The following is a 9748-nucleotide window of genomic DNA, read 5'->3' on the forward strand; positions in this document are numbered from 1 at the left end:
TCTCAAGCATTTTATTTTCTCCCTTTTATGGATAAGCTTTTCCACAATCTATAAACATTCATAAAAATCTCAATCTCAGTGAGTGCCCTGAACTTTGTATTTTCTAAAAATACATAAATAGAGAGGACTTCAAAATTCTGAGGTATGGATCAGGATAGCCCCAGAGATCTGTTGTCAGCATAAAGGTACATTCCAAAGATGTTTGGTTTGGTTGGAGTTTCATTGTGAATGGAGCCCACTCAGATCAGGAACTCCCCAGTATTACACTGAGCTGAAATTTTTCACTTATCCAGATTTCCTTAAATGATTCATAATCTTACTACCTCATATAATACATTTTTATTTTAGTATGTATTCCCTTCTTGTTTTTAAGTCAGCAAATTCTTTTTCAGCCGTATGCAATATATATAAGTATCTTACATACACAGTTACACACATATATATATTTCCTTGTATATTTAAGAAAAAACTTTAGCATCATCTCAGTATTGCAAAGAATCTTAAAATGTCCAATCCAACTATCCATCTGATACTAGAATATTCTCCTACTACCTACAGGCATCATCTAGGTCAGCCTTGAATATTTTCAGTGATGAATAACTCACCACCATTAGAAATCTTAAGATAACACTAATATTTGAAATGTCTCCCTTACATTGTACTGTACTTTCTGCTTATGGTTTTTTTCCTCTAGTCTTTGACAACATAAAAATTGAATCTAATGTGTCTTGTACATGCTGTTTCCTGTAGTAGTTCCTCATATGGCAGAGTTTCCAAATCTATCCTTCATCAAGAAACTTTCCTCAAGAATATTACATAGAGAGGTGTTATATTCCTAGTTACAGAAAGATATATCTACTCATAGATGTAAGTATTAGAGTATGTAAGTAAGTATGCAAGTAAAGCCAAGTATTAGCTTTTGACTTTTTTGGTTGGTTAGTTTCTTTGTTTGTTTGGTTTTGTTCTTATCTCATTCCTGTTGACCTGTTTCAAAGTTTATCATTGCATAAAATCACAGGGTTGCTAGCCAATTGATCAGACACTGTTAATTGTACACTACTATATGTTCACCACAACCATGGTTTATCTTTAAATTTTACATTAAGTGAATTTCTAATGTGTTCAGGTGTCTAGCTTTAAGGAAGTTTCCTCTATTCCAAACTCATGGGTAAATCCTGAACCCATGTCAATTATGATAATTAGTTGTCCTTACCAGAATTAAGTAATGGATATGTGACCCAGGTCTAGTCCATGAGATGTGTTGGAAAGTCTGTAAGGTAGGAAGAGAGGATTCTGAAATACTGTTTTTTTGAAATACTTTTTCCTACAAGTAAAAAGAGAGCATATAAAATAATAGTTTCTCTTCCACTGAATATTGTCTTACCTGTCTGTGATGCCTGAGAATATGGCAGCCTTCTTGCAAGCATGAGATAAATTAGCCAGAGGACAGGCAGACACACACAAGATGACAAAGTAGTTCTTTTTGCTGGTTTTAAAATTTATTGGGGTACAATTTAAATACAGTAAAAATACAGGCACAAAAACTTATGAATTTTAACAAATGTGTATATTCATATAACAACACCACAGTCAAGATATAGTCTCATCATCCCAAAGTGTTCTCTCAAGACACTTTGTAGTCAGTCACCTCCCTACACTCCTGGCCCTTGGTAACCACTATTTTTTTTATTCCTGTCATAGTTTTTCTTTTCAGAGTGTCATATAAACAGAATCATACAGTATATAGCTTCTGACTCTTTTTTCACTTCACATAATGTATGTGAGGTTCATCTACGTTATCACATAAAACAGTAACTTGTTTTTTTACTACAGAGTAGAATTTCATTTTGTGCGTATGTAGCAGGAACATTGATTCTTCATGGTAGTCAACCACAGAATTAATCAGATTGAAAGCCGTCCTACTCTGGGATGTATTGATAGGCAAGACAGTTTTTCCCTTTTAAGCTATTTTGTATTTCTTGTCCAACCCATTGTAGCTGATATACCAGATTGATCTGTCCTACTATTAATGATGTCAAACAGTGAGTTTAAATGTAAGGTGGTATATTTATTCCAGCTGGACATTTCACTTAAAGTGAGTTCATTCAAAACAAGTTTGCTTAAAATCACTGTCTATAGTCCATTCACTTAAATTCTATCTTGTTGGATTGAGCACACCACAGTGGCTGTCTAGATATATTTTTGCCCTAATTTTGTCATTTAATATGTGTGCTATTCTGCTGCATTTATGCTGTACAAATTGAGTGAGCCTATCTTATATCAGCTAATCCAACATAATATAACAAAAGCTATATATATTGAAATCCAGTCTTATTGTCATTTATTATATTTTCCTTTCTCCTTTAGACCATTTATTTACCCTTTCTGATACAGATGACCACATTATTCCAATTGTTTCCAGGTTGTCTCTAAATCATTTTTCTATTTGAAATGTTTGTCCTTAATAATTTAGAGAGAGACTCAATTAATTCTTCTCCCACTGATGTTCATTTATTTCAGTAAAATTTATTAATGATAGCACCTTTCTAGAAAGAGTCATATTAATCCAGAAACACAATAAATAATATTAGTTCAGCATCTATTAAGTTGTTTACACTCTACCACATATTAACTTATATCCTCTCATTTATTCTTCACAATTATCATTTCAACTTTACAGATGAGAGAATTAAGCTTAAATCTTGTATCAACCACAGTAACATGTCCTAAATTAAATTTTCTACACCCAAATTTGTAAAATGTCATAAAAAGTAATGTGCAGCAATATGTTTTCTTTTTGAAGTGTGTTTCTTTTGACTGTAAGAGGAGGGTTTCATTTTATTTCATTAATTTCTCAACTTTAAAAAATAAACATGCCAATCTTCTACACCAAAACCCAATGGCTGCATTCAATATAAATATATACATATGGTTTCTGTATCTGTTTTATATTTTGAAAATTGCTCCAGCTAGAAGAAGTAGTAGCAACAACATAATCTAGCAACATTCTAGCAACATTCCTCAGTATGCTTGTATCTCTTACAGGTCGCCAGAAATATAATTATATATCTCAATAGATATAATAGGTATATATATGTGCCTGTCATTTGTTTGTCCTCATCTCAAAAAGGGTTAATGGAGGCACCAAATCATATATTAAAAGCACATTGAGAAGGATAAAAGAGAGATTCTTCTGTGGGTACTTTATAAAACTACATTTACAACATGATAAAACTACCATGAGGTGATTCTCTAAATCATCCTTGAATGTTTGAGCAGTGGCATCAATACCCTTTCCTAGCAAGTCATAAAGCAGGTTGCCCTGGAGGTTCACTGGTATCCCTACCCAATGGCCATTTTTTCCCCTAATTTGCTTTTATAGTCAATGAGTGTATTTAGTCATGTCTCCATTAATCATTTCCAGGGGAACCAGCCAACAAAGGTTATGATGTTCTGTTTTAGGATGTTAGTCCTGGTGTTTGCTTGAATACAAAAATCTAGACAATTAGCCACGGCAATTCCAAAGCTGGTGCATGGAGGCCTTCCTTCAATTTAGGAAAGAACCCTGGGTAGCTACAAGAAAGGCCACCAAGCAGGGGAATGTCCCTATTTGAGTTATGCTGAGACTAATGTGTAAGTGTGTATAATGAATATGCAAGGAAGATTCTTACTTCAAAAAGAAATTACTTCTGCCCCAGGCATCAATATCTTTACAATCATAATGACTGATGCCTCTGCTGCAGCTTTCTTGGCCAGAGGTGCAATAAATGAAGGGAATCCATCAGTAGCGAAGGCTAGCAGCCTACTGTCTTATAACAGATTGTTTGATTTCCCTCAGTCAACTTAAACAAGCATGGCACTCAGGGAAGAAGTATGCATAGTATGTAGAACACTATTTGGGGAGGACTGGGAAATGCATGCTTCGGGAATGTCACTCTGTTTCAAATCCCTGCTCTGTCACTTACATCCATGTAATCTTGGTCAATTCCTTAGTTTCTCAGTGCCAAAACTTCCTTACCTTCTAAGTTAAAAATAGTACCCAGGTCATAAGTTTGTTGAGAAGACTGAATAAAATATTTTGTGTAAAGAGCAAAGAACAGTGTCTTGTATGCTATAGGCTCTTGGTTAATGGTAGCTATCATCATCGTTGTTGAATATGTGGATTACAGTTCTACTTTAGGACATCATATGAAGTTTTTTAGACTTTTTAGGTACCAGCTTCATCAAATCATTTGGACCCGCAAATACTAAAATATCTGAATGTCAAAAAGCTAAGTTAGAATCTTTATGAACTAACTAGAATTTGCCAAAGAAAAGATTTAATCATAAAATGTGTTCTTATACTTAAATGAAAGGTACAGAAATGCTGCTACACTACTCTATATGTTATTCAGCATGAATATACAGTTTCTACATTTTTGTTTCAGTTCTTTAAAAAAATATCTGTTCTCATTTACAAGGTGCTAATTAAGAAACAAAAGAAACAAAGTGAGACCCAGGGTTGAGACTGATTCTTTATGACATATTTTACTTGAAATCACCACAGAAAGATTCTCTCTACCACATGACTTTTCTATTCCTTTCTATTTCTAGTATTTCTTACATCTCTCTGCCCTTGAACTAAAGAAACATAACCAGCTATTCATATGTAATACCAATCATACAATAGGTAATGGGTGTAGAGGACACATGAATGCCCAGCACAGCTGTGGGTGCTTCCTATGTATCATCTCATGAGGCCTTCACAACTCTATGAGGTCTTAGTATTCCCACTTTATAGATGGGGACACTAAGGCACAGAGAATGTAAGGGACTTGTTTCAGATCATATAGCTAATAAGCAAACTGCATGGGACTACAGAGAATGCTCCTCACCACTGTGCCTCACTGCCTCCACAGTGCGGAGTTTGATTATAGTACTGTGTCCCTACCAGTCATAATCATCTATGTGACTTGACAAGATATCTAACAGTAATCTTCCTGGTTATTTTATACAGAATTCCATTTTCTCTCTTAATCTCTTTCTAAATATGCTGTGACAACTGTCATAAATACAAAGTATGAGGGTTATTTGGTCTGATTTCCTTTTTGCCCACAAGGATAGTGGGCAAAACTGATCAGATGATCAGTCAAAAGAAAGAATAGGTCCCTAATATCTAGATTTATGAGACTGTACTATGAAGTAATTGAACCAACTTTTTAACAAACCTCTAAATAAATTCTGTTCCATTCAGTGGTGTCACAGCTTGGTGAGGATGTGATTAACCCCAGTGATGTCTCCATTACTCTTATGGAATTTCCTTTTGTATCTGAAACACATTTTTTTGTCTTCTTTTTAATTTTGGTGGTGAACGGTCATGCATTGAATGAAAGGGGGTAATTTTCAAAAGGAGCCAAAATGTATTTAATTAAAAGTATGAAAGAATATTGTAGAAGGTAGTGGCAGGACATATTTAAAGTGATGAAAGAGAAAAACCTACAACCAAGATTACTCTACCCAGCAAGGATCTCATTCAGATTCAATGGCGAAATGTAAAATTTTACAAACAAGCAACGACTAAGAGAATTCAGCACCACCAAACCAGCTTTAAAACAAATGCTAAAGGAAATTCTCCAGGCAGGAAACACAAGAGAAGGAAAACACCTACAATATCAAAACAAAAACAATTAAGAAAATGGTAATAGGAACATACATATCAATAACTACCTTAAATGTAAATGTATTAAATGCACCAACCAAAAGAAAGAGACTGCCTGAATGGATACAAAAACAAGACCCATATATATGCTGTCTACAAGAGACCCACTTCAGACCTGGGACACATACAGACTGAAAGTGAGGGGATGGAAAAAGATATTCCATGCAAATGGAAATCAAAAGAAAGCTGGAGTAGCAATTCTCATATCAGACAAAATAGACTTTAAAATAAAGACTATTACAAGAGACAAAGAAGGACACTATATAATGATCAAGGGATCAATCCAAGAAGAAGATATAACAATTGTAAATATTTATGCACCCAACATAGGTACACCTCAATATATAAGGCAAATGCTAACAGCCATAAAAGGGGAAATCAACAGTAACACAATCATAGTAGGGGACTTTAACACCCCACTTTCACCAATGGACAGATCACCCAAAATGAAAATAAATAAGGAAACACAAGCTTTAAATGATACATTAAACTAGATGGACTTAATTAATATTTATAGGACATTCCATCCAAAAATAATATAGAATACACTTTCTTCTCAAGTGCTCTTGGAACATTCTCCAGGATAGATCATATCTTGGGTCACAAATCAAGCCTTGGTAAATTTAAGAAAATTGAAATCATATCAAGTACCTTTTCTGACCACAATGCTATGAGACTAGATATCAATTACAGGAAAATATCTATAAAAAATACAAACACATGGAGGCTAAACAATACACTACTAAATAACCAAGAGATCACTGAAGAAATCAAAGAGGAAATCAAAAAATACCTACAAACAAATGAGAATGAAAACACAATGACCCAAAACCTACAGGATGCAGCAAAAGCAGTTCTAAGATGGAAGTTTATAGCAATACAATCCTACCTCAAGAAGCAAGAAACACCTCAAATAAACAACCTAACCTTATACCTAAAGCAATTAGAGAAAGAAGAACAAAAAGACCCCAAAGTTAGCAGAAGGAAAGAAATCATAAAGATCAGATCAGAAATAAATGAAAAAGAAATGAAGGAAACAATAGCTAAGATCAATAAAACTAAAAGCTGGTTCTTTGAGAAGATAAACAATGTTGATAAACTGCTAGCCATGCTCATCAAGAAAAACAGGGAGAAGACTCAAATCAACAGAATTAGAAATGAAAAAGGAGAAGTAACAACTGACACTGCAGAAATACAAAGGATCATGAGAGATTACTACAAGCAACTATATGCCAATAAAATGGACAACCTGTAAGAAACGGACAAATTCTTAGAAATGGGCAGCCTTCTGTGAGTAACCCAGGAAGAAATAGAAAATATAAACAGACCAATCAGAAGTGCTAAAATTGAAACTGGGATTAAAACTCTGCCAGCAAACAAAATCCCAGGACCAGTTAGATTCACAGGTGAATTCTATCAAACATTTAGAGAAGAGCTAACACCTATCCTTCTCAAACTCTTCCAAAATAGAGCAGAGGGAGGAACACTCCCAAACTCATTCTATGAGGCCACCATCACCCTGATACCAAAACCAGACAAAGATGACACAGAAGAAGAAAACTACAGACCAATATCACTGATGAGCATAGTTGCAAAAATCCTCAACAAAATACTACCAAACAGAATCCAGCAGCACATTAAAAGGATCATACACCATGATCAAGTGGGATTTATCCCAGGAATGCAAATATTCTTCAATATACACAAATCAATCAATGTGATACACCATATTAACAAATTGAAGGAGAAAAACCATATGATCATCTCAATAGATACAGAAAATGCTTTTGACAAAATTCAACACCCATTTATCATAAAAACTCTCTAGAACGTAGGCATAGAGGGAACCTACCTCAACATAATAAAGGCCATATATGACAAACCCACAGCCAGCATCGTTCTCAATGGTGAAAAACTGAAACCATTTACACTAAGATCAGGAACAAGACAAGGTTGCCCACTCTCACCTCTGTTATTGAACATAGTTTTTGAAGTTTTAGCCACAGTAATCAGAAAAGAAAAAGAAATAAAAGGAATCCAAATTGGAAAAGAAGAAGTAAAACTGTCACTGTTTGCAGATGACCTGATACTCTACATAGAGAATCCCAAAGATGCTACCAGAAAACTACTATAGCTAATCAATGAATTTGGTAAAGTAGCAGGATATAAAATTGATGAACAGAAATCTGTTGCATTCCTGTAGACTAATGATGAAAAATCTGAAAGAGAAATTAAGGAAACACTCCCATTTACCATTGCAACAAAAAGAATAAAATACCTAGGAATAAACTTACCTAAGGAGACAAAAGACCTGTATGCTGAAAACCATAAGACACTGATGAAAGAAATTAAAAATGATACAAACAGATGGAGAGATATACCATGCTCTTCGACTGGAAGAATCATCATTGTGAAAATGACTATACTACCCAAAGCAATCTATAGATTCAGTGAAATCCCTATCAAACTACCAATGGCATTTTTTACAGAACTATAACAAAAAAATTCACAATTTGTATGGAAACACAAAAGACCCCAAATAGCCAAAGCAATCTTGAGAAAGAAAAACAGAGCTGGAGGAATCAGGTTCCCTGATTTCAGACTATACTACAAAGTTACAGTAATCAAGACAGTATGGTACTGGCACAAAAAGAGAAATATCGATCAATGGAACAGGATAGAAAGCCCAGAGATAAACCCACGCACATAGGGTCACCTTATTTTTGACAAAGGAGGCAAGAATATACAATGGACAAAAGAAAGCCTCTTCAATAAGTGGTGCTGGGAAAACTGGACAGCTACATATAAAAGAATGAAATTAGAACACTCCCTAACACCATACACAAAAATAAACTCAAAATGGATTAAGGACCTAAATGTAAGGCCAGACACTATAAAACTCTGAGAGGAAAACATAGGCAGAACACTCTGACATAAATCACAGCAAGATCCTTTTTGAATCACTTCCTAGAGAAATGGAAATAAAAGCAGAGATAAACAAATGGAACCTAATGAAACTTAAAAGCTTTTGCACAGCAAAGGAAACCATAAACAAGATAAAAAGACAACCCTCAGAATGGGAGAAAATATTTGCAAATGAAGCAACTGACAAAGGATTAATCTCCAGACTATACAAGCAGCTCATGCAGCTCGATATGAAAAGAACAGACAACCCAATCCACAAATGGGCAGAAGACCTAAAAAGACATTTTCCCAAAGAAGATATACAGATTTCCAACAATCTGTGGAAACAACATGAAAGGATGCTCAACATCACTAATCCTTAGAGAAATGCAAATCAAAAGTACAATGAGGTATCACTTCACACCTGTCAGAATGGCCATCTTCAAAAAATCTACAAACAATGAATGCTGGCGAGGATGTGGAGAAAAGGGGACCCTCTTGTACTGCTGGTGGGAATGTAAATTGATGCAGCCACTATGAAGAACAGTATGGAGGTTCCTTAGAAAACTACAAATAGAACTACCATACGACCCAGCGATCCCACTACTGGGCACATACCCTGAGAAAACTATAGTTCAAAAAGAGACATGTACCACAATGTTCATTGCAGCTCTATTTACAATAGCCAGGACATGGAAGCAACCTAGGTGTCCATCGACAGATGAATGGTTAAAGAAGATGTGGCACATATATACAATGAAATATTACTCAGCCATAAAAAGAAACGAAATTGAGTTATTTGTAGTGAGGTGGGTGGACCTAGAGACTGTCATACAGAGTGAAGTAATCAGAAAGAGAAAAACAAATACCATATGCTAACACATATATATGGAATCTAAAAAAAAAAAAAAATTGGTTGTGAAGAACCTAGGGGCAGGACAGGAATAAAGATGCAGACATAGAGAATGGACTTGAGGACACAGGGAAGGGGAAGGGGAAGCTGGGACGAAGTGAGAGAGTGGTATGGATATATATACACTACCAAATGTTAAATAGATAGCTAATGGGAAACAGCTGCATAGCACAGGAAGATCAGCTCGGTGCTTTGTGTCTACCTAGAGGGGAGGAATAGCATGGGAGGGAGGC

The sequence above is a fragment of the Orcinus orca genome, chromosome 12, assembly GCF_937001465.1.
Source record: "Orcinus orca chromosome 12, mOrcOrc1.1, whole genome shotgun sequence".
NCBI classification, from domain to species: domain Eukaryota; kingdom Metazoa; phylum Chordata; class Mammalia; order Artiodactyla; family Delphinidae; genus Orcinus; species Orcinus orca.